The sequence below is a fragment of the Prorops nasuta genome, unplaced genomic scaffold, assembly GCF_024137725.1.
Source record: "Prorops nasuta isolate Cenicafe-Biocafe unplaced genomic scaffold, Cenicafe_Pnas_1.2 PNAS00006, whole genome shotgun sequence".
NCBI lineage: Eukaryota > Metazoa > Arthropoda > Insecta > Hymenoptera > Bethylidae > Prorops > Prorops nasuta.
The window spans coordinates 2706877-2720774 of record NW_027116803.1 but is presented as its reverse complement, the minus strand read 5'-3'; the positions used below and the strand labels follow the sequence as shown (position 1 = coordinate 2720774).

At 41.4% G+C, this 13898-nt stretch overlaps 1 protein-coding gene across 7 annotated transcripts in view; it reads right to left on the bottom strand.

The window, feature by feature from the left end:
* tei (teiresias) overlaps positions 1 to 13898 on the bottom strand; it is a 186793-nt gene that overhangs the window by 84222 nt on the left and 88673 nt on the right. The gene's annotated exons all lie outside the window — the stretch shown is intronic.

Sequence of the window (13898 nt, the reverse complement as noted above, 5' to 3'; positions counted from 1 at the left end):
GGTCCGTATTTCAATCGAGAGGCAATTGCAGGAATCGGCAACAGAAAGCACCGGGGTTCTTGGAAGTCGAGGGTCGATCTCGCTTGTGGGCTTTGCGAGTCTGACAACAAGGTCGGAAGAAAAAAAGACACTCGGTACAGGCAGCATCCTGCCTCGTTGTATACATAAAGCGATAAAGATCAGAGGCCACGTTTGTGGAGCACGTCCGCGGATGAAATAGCTCACAGCAAAAAGAAGGAGTGCGCCTAAGGGTGGTAAGAGATGGAGCAAGAGCCTGAGGGGAAAAAAAGGAAGCAAGAACTAGAAAGGATGAAAAGTGAGAGGAGAAAAACGCTTCTATAGTTATGCCTGGTACTGTACTGGAAGAATAAAAAAAGGGTGGGGGAAGGGGCTTGAAGTGAACGAGGAAAGTAAAATTATCATCCTGTATCGTAAAAGCTTCTCGTAAAAACTCCATGTGAAAGCAAAGGGTAAAAAATCAAAAAATAAAAATATATGAGATAAGGAAACGAATGAAAATGAGGAAATCAACGTGGAAGGGAAGATTTTTAAAGTTCAGAAGATGAAAGAATACCGAGTGTTGGCTTAGACCAAACGAGGTTTTCGACTTGTTTCGCACAAAGAAAAATTAGAAGGGTTAGGAGAGACCTTAATTCCTGGTGTGGATATAAAAATTTATTCTGTTTGTGTATAATATTATGAAAGAAGAAAAGGGAGGGGATGATAAGGCGAGATGCACGCGTTTGATGAAATTAATCCTTCGTGAAAATAAATAACAAACTTGGTTTATATTTTCCTCGTATATATATATAGCGATGTTCATATACCATTGTAAGGTATAATTCAAATTGTATAAAAATTCTGAAATGTGAGGCACTTGCATATGTGTATAATTCCAATTGGCTTCGTAAGCTTCGGGAAGATAGCAATTTCATTTCTTCGTGAGGAAACAGGTGTGAATAACTAGAAATCGTTATCGAACAAGAGCGGAAACCGCTATTTGCAATTGCACACATTCGTTACAGAATCCACTTGCTTTTAACCTTCGATGCAATAGGTCTTAGTATACACGAAAAAGGATTTCGATTGCGGTCGGTGGTGCTCTTGGCTGATAATGAAAGGAGAATCGCATTTGGATCGTTATTGAGGAACGTACTTGGACATAAAAAATACCAGAAAGGTTATTTTCACAGTGCTACAAGATTACGCGGTTTGGTATATCTGATCGGAACTTATATTTTATTTGGCAACAAATTGCGTGTACTTTTGTTGTTTGCCCTCAAGCTATATTATTTGTGCGGAATATTAATCGGCCATCTAGATGCGCGCTGCCTGCCAATTATTGGAAATTCGCATCAATCCGATTTTCGCATTGATCGCTCCAGTAACGAGTGACGGCGATTTTCGTGAAGTCCAAAACAAACATAAATCACCAACGTACTTTCAAACCTGTGTCAACTTTTTAGTTTCCTGCTACTAAAAAAACCTGAACACAAACATTTTGGCACCAGAAATTGTTTGTCCTATCTACGAGCTTGGTGTTTTTTCCGTCCACCTTAATCTCTTGAAAATTAATCAATTTCCATTGATAAATCTTTTATCAATCGCAATTAAAACTAACCTTCGAAGTAAAATAATATCACAGTGATATTAGATTTGAAATTGTTTTAAAATAACAATTGTTTAGACTTTAGTCTTTTTATACGCGTTAAACACGCGTTAGGGTCGGTAATCGTGTCAAGTCGTCAACTGTGGGGATTCATTTACGATGCGAGCAATCGAATACCGCACACGGATCAGGACAAGGATTCTAATCTCACCGCGGGACATGCCTTCTAATATAGATAGGCTTGATTAATTCCGTGGATGGGGCGCGTAAACGGCACTGGTCACACGTAATCCCTGTGATTACGACTATTACGAGAGTTGCATTGTGCGTCCCGTACTTAGGGATCAGGGTGCAAGAATAGCGATGCGCAAGAACTGTGAACTCTCGGTTAAATTAAATTGGAGTCTTTCAGAATATTGGATGGTTTTCGCTTAAAATTCCTAACAAGTAAATCAACTAATTCTAACCTGAACTTTCAGCCTTCCAGGAATAAAATTAATGAGAATTGGGATTTATCCATTGACGTAATTGGACATAGATATTAGAATGTGCTCCATGTGTGACTTGAGAGCGTAATCGAGCGTTGAGTTGGAGATAAATCTGTCATGGTTGGCGCATTTATAAAGCATATACCCAATCAATCTGTCCACTTGGAAAGTGGAGTCTGCGATGGATTTGCCGACTACTCATCGATCTAACCCCCTATAGTGGAAGGTGGACGAATCAAGCGTTATCTAGAAATCCTTTGCTTGTCTAGGATTAACCGAAAATCTGCCTAAAGCACAAATTTATGCCACACATTCCTATATATATATAGGGAGTTAATTTTCTTTGCTTATAATATCTTTTACGAGAAACAACGTTGTTTCATTAAAAGTTTATCAAATTAATCCTCAAACTCTAAGAGTCTATCCTGAAATTTTATGGTTTATATATTGTTATAATGTAATCAGTAGTTGCTTCGAACAATGATCTTTATCGTTGTTTGACGTTTCTTGTAGGTACTTTGGCAGTGTAAACGTTTACGAGATTGACACAAGGGGATATTTTTGGTAAGACGTTAGGCATGTAACATTTGGCCCTCCTTAATCTGGCAGTGGACGGAAGGATATCGAGAGTCCCTACTGGCTGCTCGCCACGTTTCAGAACTGCCCAATCCCTCGGGAATCTCTGTCCAAACAAACTACTTGAACTCATTGTAGGCCAACATTTGGGATACTGCAGGGTGATTGATAGATTCCCCGCTTCAGCGAGCCCTGCCAAGTTTTCTGACGTTCAGCCAACAAGCACCGGAAACCTAATGTCACCCTATGCCAAACCGGAAACCACCTCCTGTGGCCTCCACTTGTCTGCCTGTAGCCCGTACTTCCTCTTAATTGTTATCTTTATGTTTGGTCGCTTTGCATAATCGTCCCATTTCTCCTTCTAACGCCAGACCGCATCTGAATCTTGAATATTCGAAGCAGGCCTTTCTCCTCGTTCGATAGCGTTGGCAAGTCACTAGTAGGGTTTGGCGAATTTCATTATTGTCGATGCACTAATTGCAATTAAGCCAACCGCAAATGAAGCCATGCACTGCTCGGATTGTACATCATTCGGTGTTTAAAAGCTACATAATTATTGCTCGTTTGCCAAGTTTTGATAATAATATTATTGATAAATATATCTTCAGCCTAAGTATAAAAGTGTATATATATATAGTCGTATATAAAAATCCGTAAAGAAATTGTTCCACTTTTTGCTAAAACTCTTGATGTGTTTGCCTTTAATTTAGTTTCCGTTAATTGGGGCAGTATGATGATGTAAAAGTTGGATTGGACAGAAGTCGGGTCAGCAACGTCCTCGCAATTTACTCGCGCTTCGGATGGGAAAAGACCTTAAGGAAATGCAGGAAGTACATAAAATGGAGCGTTTCCTTCAGCAGAGATACTTTTATCGCTTACACATTTAGCGCCGCCCAGGGAATTGCCTCGACGAACGACTTGTAGGGGGCTAAGCGAGGAAAGTGGAAGGCTTTCGCGCAAAAAGAGAAAAAATGGTAAAATGGAAGGCCAGAGATCGCCGATACTTCCAGTAAACCCATGCAAATACGCAAGTAAACCGAGAAAACGCAGAATTCACAATTCCATCATTTCTCCCGCCAATAAAAACGCCGTACACCCACTATTCGTATCCATAAAACCATTGCAGAGATACTATTCTTTCCAATAACATTTTTGAAAATGAAAATCATATCTTATTTTTACAGTCTACATTATCATGATTAATTCAACGTGGCGATGGAAAGGCTAAATTTTTGATCAAGCATTATGGATTGTAAAATTTTTAGCGCTATCCTATATAAGTCAGAAATTTATTTCAATTCATAACCATATCTTCCCTCTTTCGATAACCAACAATTATACTTGAAAATATGATTTAATAATAAAAGTGGACTAATTACCGGACGATCCTCATGATTTCGAGAGTGCAGGTTAGAATGAAAGATTAATTTCCGTGTAAATAATAAACAAATAGACTAGACCTATTATCGATGCAGTAGGACCATTTGTCGCCATTTGATATTAAAACGGATCGAATATTAATTGAGCTAAATAGTTAGGCATGTGTATTAGATTTCACTGGGAATCAAATGTTTGTCCGGTTGAAAATCAAATCATCCGTGTCAGAGTCGAAGCTTAAATATTTGTTAGATGCGGTATTTGCAAATATAATTGAATTGGCCCCCCTTCCTCTCTCTCTCTCTCTCTCTTCTGTATTTACACACTGCTTCCTAGATTTGTTTACGGTTTTCCTTGAGCTTTCACCAACGCAACTTTATGTCTGCTAGAACTCAATTTTTAGCGGCACACACACACTTTGGCGTACACATATACCTACACGTATATATACCCAGGACTACAACGAGCAACAAGCAACAGCAGCAGCGGCAGCAAGGCAAAGCGCCGGTGCTGAAGCTTTCATAAATCCGTAAGTTTATCACTGGTATATATCACGGTTGGTGGCGGGATAAAATTCCTTCGAAAATATTTGCGGTCTTGGTAGCAATCAGCGACTCCGTGGCACCGGTGCAGAAACGGAAACGCGATCGGCGCTCTGTACTTTCAGATCGTTAGCGCTTCAGGATACAGCGAAACGAGGATATCGTTCAGCAGCTATAACATTTCTCGCAATAAAATATCGCGGAATATCAAAGCTCGTCTCTTGGACGATATAACGAGCACGAGTCCTGCCAGAGATGAACGCTCTTTTCGCCAATGACACCCTTTGTCTAGCATGCTCACCCCGCCGACTCATCTAACACGAAGAATAAAACGCCCGATGAATACGAGCTTTCATCCAGCCCCATGCAAATCGACCATGCCAATTCTCGTTCAACGATTTTTCACAGAAAATAACGAAAAGATCCGGAGAAGCGCGAAATTTCCCCTGCTTTTTTTTTGTTGCAAAAAAGCAACACACATGCTATTACATTTCCATGACGCATCTTTCGACATTATACAATATGCCACTTATATTTTCTTGAAATAAAATCGATAAATTTGATACTGAACATTTCTATAAAAGCAGGATGGTAGCTGCACGGTGAAGGTTGAGAGAACGGGAGAGATATTGAATTAATGTAGGGTGAAAGAGAGGAATGGATGGTCGAATATTTTTCTTCATATTGAATGGAGAGTCCGCGATTTATAATTCCTATAGATATATATACTGTATTGAATTTCTGTTGGTTTTTGCTCATCTTTCTTAACTCGTATACAATTCTTGTAAATAGTCTCTTATTTTGGTTTTCCGCGAGATTTCTTTCTCCCTTTCCGTATATATTTTCCCGTCTCTCTCTCTCTCTGTTTCACAACTACAAGGCTTTTCCATCCTTCTCCAGCGGTATTTTCACATTTCGTTTCGCTATTTCGCGGCTTCCTTTGTGTTTCCTTTCGTTCTTTCGCTCCGCTCGACTGGTCAACGCTCTCCCTCGAAGGCCTCTTTGTCTATGTCGGCCTCCTACCCTCTTACCCTCCTCGGAACCCATTGTTCGCGCGATTTTCACGGTTCAAAAGCGGCGCCAGCACGGTTCTCTGCCAAGTTCACTGGCAAACTTCGGAAGCTTCCGTGCAAACGCTTGCTGGATGCGTGCTACCGCAGTTGGAACAGTCTGGTAAACCAAATCCACGCAAGTTTTACAAAAACCTTGGACCCTTTGAGAATTCACGATCTATCTCCTTTTTCGTCCCTCGGCTCGATATGGACGAAAGGCAAACAACCGTGGTACCACACCGGATAAAATTTGCCAGAAGCCAAAGGCAAAAGTACGGAATGCTCCTGAAATCGATGGTGTGTGTGTGTGTGTGTGTGGCCGAATAATTTCAATTTAATCTACCCAGACGTTCTCTCTCTCGCGTGGCACATTTTCCTGCCCAACCTATATAAGATCCCCCCTCCATTTTTTTACAAGATATCGACCGGACTTTTGAGAGTAATCTAATTTGTCTCCGTGGAAGGATGGCCGATAAACGTTCGAGTGTTTACTGGGATATAAATTTTCGCAAGAATCATTAATAAAGCGAGTAGAGATTGGCTTGGTGAACGTGCTGAAAATGTTTTTAGGGAAGTTTCACGTGGGAATTGGGCGATCGACGAAGGTGCTGGCGTTGGATGTAGCAATAATTCTTTAATGTCTTTCAGCGCTTCGGCGAATCGCTGTACTCTATGTATTATATGTATATATATATATATATATAGGTGTATGCATATACTGCACGTATAGACGCGGGCGCGTTATAGTAGATGTACATAGACCTACAACCTGCAGGGTACGTCGAAAAGGCTGTTACAATATATTCAGGATTTACTATCGCCTCTTTGTCAGCGCTCAGTCCGGAGGGTGGGAACTGGATTATTCGCAAAGAATGGCAAAGGTGTCGCGAGAAAGTCTGGCGGCGCCATGAAAAATGATCGGTTCGTCTCTGTTATGCTAAAAAAAAAATACATTTGTCAAATCAAACTGATACCTGCTAACACGAACTTGATTATTTTGTCGACGGCGATATTTCACGTTATTTCACTGCCGTTTCTGCATGTAAATATGTCATATACAACTTTTTTCATCGCGACTATCATACTAATGACACGATGTAACGCAATAGTCATTCGTAACGTTACAGAGTTATCGAGGTGGACGCCTCTGAACTCCTATCATCAATTATAAAAATAACGCAGGTAGCGGGTACTCTCGCACAAAAAGCAAACTTTTGTAACATTTCATCGAGTTCATTTGTAACGTGACTTTCGACTGCATTTCTGTAGAGTTCTCGGGAATTCTTCGGGGCACAAAGCTAAGGAAACAAAGGTACGTCGGAGTATGGTGGATGGAACTGAAATTTGTTCACGCGCTATTAAACCAGGCGTTATCTCCATTTCTGCGCTGTTTCGGACGCTGATAAAAGTGCGATAATAAATCCCGAATACAATCTCGAGAGGCCCGCGGCATAAACTGTAGCAAGCACGTATAACAATTGCCGCTCGTAACGATGCTTCAAACGAGTGCGAAGAATGTAGTGAACGACTCTGACTGATAAAGACATGGGAGAGCGAAAGCCTCCTGAATTCTCCCATAAACTGTAAAAACTCACTCCGGGATTACAGTCGTATCCTTTAAAATCTCTTCGGGAGTAAGGTCATAGAATGGACCGTGTAGCTGTAAACTTTGATCAACGTTTTATCCAATTTCAATAAAAATCTTGAAACGTCCAGCACTCTCATAATCACTCGTTGAAAATTCACGCTGTTATATATATGTAGTATATACGATACTCGGAAAGAAATGAAAATTATGTTGAAAAGTCATTTGGAGATGCTATGTGTATCGGAAAACCGGATACGATAGTGCTCTATTAAATTTACCACAATTTCTCGCGTACACGGATTCTGGAAACCGTTTTACTCGCCTTTATATATGAGCGTGAAGATTTATACTGATCTGGAATTGATTTACTGGCTGCCAAAGGCTTTTTGTGCCAGCGAATAACTCTGTGACGCGTTGCTGAAGTTTGCTGAAAGAAAAAATTATATTTGCGGGTAACAATAACGATCCGCCTCCTGTAATATGCAATTATATTGAATTTAATTTATACAGCGCGGAAAGATTAGTAGGGCGCGCGCGTGTGTGTATATATGTTTCGAGTGCAAAGATTGAACTTTCGGAATGTCTATATATATTCAACGAGAAAAAAAGGAATAATTTTTGTCATTCAAATATGGTCGGTATTCGAGTTTTGTAACTTTCATCTCACGCTCGATTGATCAGCGCAAGTTTTACAACGCCCGGGGAGATTTTATGACAGTTTATATATCGTACCCCCGGTAGGACGAAAAGCTTTGAAAGTCAGTTTTAACGAAATCAATTGCACGCGAAACTATGCTTCTATCGCGTAAACCGGTTATTTTAAGGCGGCTGTGCTGTACTCTGTAACAGGACGAATATTTTTCAGCCAACCCTTTTTTTCCCCACTGGATTTTCCGGCTCTCGAGGTAAATCAAGCATGGGTAGAGAGGGGATGGCTCGATAACGATAATCGCGCTGTGATTTACTCCCCGCGAGAATTAAACCGGATGGCATCGCGGACGGCGGCGCGCATTATTCACAAGTTACGATTATAGGATGAAACAAATTACCAACGAAATATCGGCAAAGCTAGACGGGAAAAAGTGTTTAAGCGAATTCAAACTGGCGCTCTCCCCATTACCCATTTATAGTAACGAAAAACTCACCTAAAAATCTGCCTTTCGTAAAACGTGATTTGTAGCAAGGAAAATAATTATTCTCAACGAAAATTAACAATGACGATGAGTTTATTAAAAAAAAAAAAAAATTAGTCGCTTATCATGGAAATACCGAGACTTCTCCAGTTTCTGTCGCTCCAGTGTAACAGACGCGTTTAACAAAGATATCGATTGAAGTTTGTAACTCTGTAAAATTTGCAGGCTCGAGAAGACGTAGAGACGTATGTCTGTCTTGTGACGTCACGTGGATATACTTGGCTGCATTGATGCGTTACACTATTACGCCTTAATTACAACTTATACGGCTTTACGCTGTTTAGAACTACACGACGTCACATGTCTCTGCGTCTGATTCTCTGCTCAAACTCATCATGCACCTTGTTAGGTGTGTGGGAGAAGTAAAGAAAATTATTTAACATTTATATAACACACACCGAAACATAAGTTTATACACGTATTTGCTAATCTCACCACACACCAGTTAACAATCACTCTAATTCGTCTCTTACATCTAACCGCTAACGCAACTAATCTTCTCTCTCTCTCTCTCTCTCTCTCTCTCTCTCTCTAGCTATTATTTATCACGTGTCATAAGGTGGTTTGAAAATACGTTTAAAACGTTAGGAACGTTTAATCAGCAATCAGAATTAGGAGAGTGATGGATGAATTGTAAGTTGGATGCAATAAAAGGACGGATTAAAAGGGAATTCTAAGGTTTGCTAAAAGTAAGTTATATATTGTACAAAGTTCACCGATGCAGCTACGTAGAGGGAGTGAATTAAGATCGACGTGTGAAATAAAGTGAATCGCAGGTATAAAGAAAAGCGGGAGATTAATCGCAGAAAGTGCAAAGTTTGTTGAAGTGTGCGAGTTCATGAAAGAGCGATCGTCAACAGTGGGAGCCAATTAGATGGGCGTATTCACGGATGAGTCGGCAGGATTATTGGTAATAGGCTATCTTCTGGTGGTGCGATAGGTTGAAGAAAGACAGTGATGTCGTGTTTGGGGGCTGAACGAGTGGAGATAACGCGCAGGCTCGAATGCATCCAGCCGGGTTCAGCGCTGCAACAACGTTAGCTTAATAGGGTCCGATTAAGATGCAAATTTGGGCCTGGGTCTCCGCTCGACAATTTAACCCGCTAACCAGGCTAATATTAAATAAAATGCGGCCCGAAGAGAGGCATCGCGTTGTGTCGCGTCTCGTCGCGTAGCGTCGCGTCGCGTCGGCATGCCTCCCAAAAGCGGCTAATTCTCATTTGAGAAATTCTTATTAAATTCTCTCGTGCTGCCTGGTTACCTGTATATGCTACCTTTTCGCTCGTACCTTTATCTCCCCTTCAACACATTGCTTCAATATATATATATATATATATATATATATATACATCTATACCTCTATATTTCCCCTTTTTCCAATCGCGCGATATTACTCGTCTGATTACAGCAAGATTACACGTTCTTCTAGTTTGATTTATTCGTCATTGGCAGGGGGACTTTGATGCTTTTGGCCAACGTTAATGTATTTAAGGCTGTCGATACTCGAGAGAGGAATGGGAAAACCTACCCCCTCGAACCGTAAAGGTTCAGAGGCACCAAATGCGATTATTTCAGCTCATAAAAGTTTAGCGCGTAAATTCCCCAGGCACTCGCTACAGCGCCAACTTGGTCGTACCAACGTTCATTATGGACAAGTGAATTAGGAAATACTTATAATAGTTGTGACGCGCTTCCCTTCTTCGTTCATCCAAAAGATAAAGCAGGATAGGGATTCAGTTTTTAAGACACGCAGCTGCGAATAGTTGGCGAATTGAATCATTCATGTTCCTTTGAAAGTCCTGATGAAGCAGTATCACGCAGCTTTTCATATCCAAGCTTCAGCTGTAATATAGACATAATGAAGCTGCTGAAGATTATTAATTTGACATAAGGAAACTTGTGTTTTAATTGTAATAGCTAGCCACTTTCAGGATGTTAAATATATTTATGCATGTTAATTGATGTATACTTTGCTCAACTCGGTATTATTTTGCTAGATTACTCCCATAAGCATGCATGAAAATCCATTTTAATTCTGTTATACATTTAAGAGTGACGTGTGCAAGGCCATTTGAAAACCTATGCACGATTTAGAGAACAATCAGAGGAAGTGGGTGATTTTGAGCTAAGAAATGAGATGCGAGTGAATGCTCATCCGGAAGTTGTTCGCTCGTATCTCAGTATCGATCTTCGACTTGCACCGTCTGCCTAGACGCTTGCAATTTATCCTCGTCTCTCCTCCTCCCGCCGAGCGACACGTGCGCACGTTCGCAAGCGATTACGCCGTGCGAGACACGCGTCAATTTTCAGCCAAGCTCGATTTTTCGTACGTCGCCCAATGCCAACGTCAGAGGTAACACGATATCCGCCAAATTCTTAACTCGAGTAATAGACACGTTTTCCTAAAGAAAAAAAAGAAGAGAGAGAGAGAGAGAGAAAGGACTAACAAAAGTTATGCACTTTAGACGAGAGGGACGAGGAGGGTCTATTGAAAATTAAAGCAAGTAGAAAAGACAGAAATTAAATAACGGAGGAGAAATTAAAGCTTCTACCACTTATTTCCTCTTGGAGGTGGATTTTTGGACGATTTTGTACTCGTGGCGTACGTTTATATATATATATCTAGGTGGGAAATATAATGGTTAGATTTGTGTGGAGCATGGGAGTAGTGGGTGGAACTCGTCACCCGGGGCAAGTTATATAAGAGGGCTTGCGGGAGCAGGATGCGTTGACAAAGCGATTTGCTTCTTGTTACCTCTGTCACGTATGCGACCACGACGCTCGCTAAGTTGGCGGAAGACCGAAGAAACCTCGGGGCTAAAAGTACGCGCGCACGAGGGTGGCTTAGAACGAGTTCGCAAGTAGCGCCTCCTCTGTTTACCGAGCAGGTAACGGCTGCGCATCTCCGCGACGCTTATAAAATTTTATCGAGTGCGATCACGTCTGATGGCGACTGTACCGAATAATATTCCTCTCAGCCATGAAAATGCAAAGCCACCAAATCGGTCCATTCGCCAGGATATTAATGGCGAACGCGTTAAGCACATCCATAAATGCCACCATCCCTGCACTGCAGCGAGAAACTTGGTAAAAATCATAGAGGCTTTTTCTACACTCCTCAACCAATTGATTTTATTCCAACGCTGATATCACAATACCATTGTTTACCCAAGCAATAGAGTACCCGGAAACTAAACAAAATCGACTGATAATAATTTTTGGCTTAAAACAACAGCTCGGTTTTTGTTCAACTACGATTTGGCCCTGTGCAGCAGGGTATTGGAAAACGCTAAATATCGGTCGAGGCTTCACGGACCCGTTACGAGTCATTCATTTTATTCGGAATGGCCTGCAAAAGAAAGCTTTTTAACCTCCCAAACAGATCCATACAATTTTTAGAGAAACTGTAAATTTGCTGTTTTTTTATCTTATACACGCGTACGCGCTGTACCGCACAGTTTATTCAGTTCGAACTCTCTGTTGGGAATGATTCGGATCCATTTCCTTTGGAAGCTCTCGTGGTTTTCTATCGCAAGATTAACGAATTAAGCAGGGGGATGCACGTCCATTGGTCGAGAATTTTCCTTCGCGCGTCCCGTTCAGTTTATACTTCTCTAACAGGTTGCCTTGGATCGATTTTCCAGCGCAAACCGGGATTCTTTCAGCTCTGCTGTTCCATGCCATCGACTCTTATACCCGTGGAAAAGCAGACCGCTCTGCAGTGGAAACGAAATTCCGGCCATCTCCGATCTTTAATACTCGATCCCAGCTGGAAAATATTTTCCACCAATTCCATCGATTCCTTCCATCAACTAGCAAATTAATTCTTCCATTTCTTAGAAATAGCCTTCGGCATTTCTGTCAACCAGCCTATTTACCTATACTCTTGGTTTATTAAATTGCATAAAGCTTCTTATCGGAATTTTGCTGCTAGAAAGAAATAGCAGGAAGATGATGTTGAAGATGACAGGATTTTCCGGCTTTTCCTGCAGCCACTCCTTGCCGCCATCTCTAATGGCCTACTTCAAACGACTTAATTGCTCTCCACTTATATCGAGAATGCAAAGCACGCCGAGCACATGGAAGCTGGCCTAACGCGATTTCCAGTCCGATTAAACGACTGCGTCCTCGCTTCGCAGTAGAATTTCTCGCGGAAATGTCCAATGCTGGAACTTTCCGACTTTTAACCAGAAAATTAACACCTCGCTCGTTTTACTATCCTTTAACGAGACGAGCTCGTTCCTGAACTAACCTCTGCAGGCTAGCTGACACTCCTCGCACCAATTTTATGAAAGCGGAAGAATTTATATTTCTGAAATAATGATTCTAAAATGATCCAAAGCGGAGGCAGAGGCGACGACAGGGACGGGGAGAGAGATAAAACAAGGAAAAATCTTTTGTGGCCTGGAAAAAAGGAGTCATAAGCTCCATGCAGTCAGGGAAGGGTGGCGTTTCATTCTTTCAGCCACATTCCGCGTACAAAGGCGACTTTGCACGAGGAAGGAATGATCATTGCCTCCGTTCCTAGGGCCTCTTCTCAGCTGGTAAACCACCTCCAGCCGTAGGATCCCTTGAAACAATCGAGCCTCTCTTAATTTATCACCCTAACAGAATGCAACGAATTCCAGTGTAAAATAAATTATAGCATCACTAGAGAATTCTGTAGGTTCCCAGTAATTCGAGCACAAATTTTCCGCAAGAAGATCGTGAGTCGTGAAAATTTATGTCGTTATACGTTATTTTTGAGGGTACAACTTCCCCGTTTGAATGGGCTGCAGGGGGTGGCAGCGTTAATCAGCCTTAACGACCGACGATGCATCATTGAACTTTAAGTGACCGGTTATTCGCAAATTTCCCTCTCGGTAGACGCGATAGCGTTAAACTTACTGGGGAATGATCAGATTTCGGGTGTCCTTCCTTTTTGGTTTCCCTTGAAAAACAAGGGGGAGGGGGCAAGTGAGACAATGAGTAACGATCCGAGGGGAGCAAGCTTTAAATATTTCCCATTCGACTATAAAGCCTTGTTACTTGCGAGCTTGACGTATAAGTAGAAGACTTAGCCATGGTTACATTAATATTGTGACAAGCCGGTTGGATGGAGTACGGGTTTTACACTCCGGGGTTTCGCTTCTGATGTGACAGCACCCATGATGGATAATCTACTTATCACTCTCCGTTCCTCAGACCACCATCTTTTCATTCCTATACACCTTTTTTCCATCCAATATTAATTTCCTCCCATCTTCCTCTCTTTCAACGTATACCGACTATGACCAATCAATTTGTCGTTTCACGGATGATAGTAATAAATAATTAGACGCTTCCCAAATTCCAATTTATTCATGATATTCCCGTACATCGAGACGGGGCTGTGCGGGAATGAAAATGTGTGATCGTAAATAAAAACTTTACTGGCGATTAATGTATAGATGTATATATATATATATACGAAACAAGTACAACTGCCGTCAGA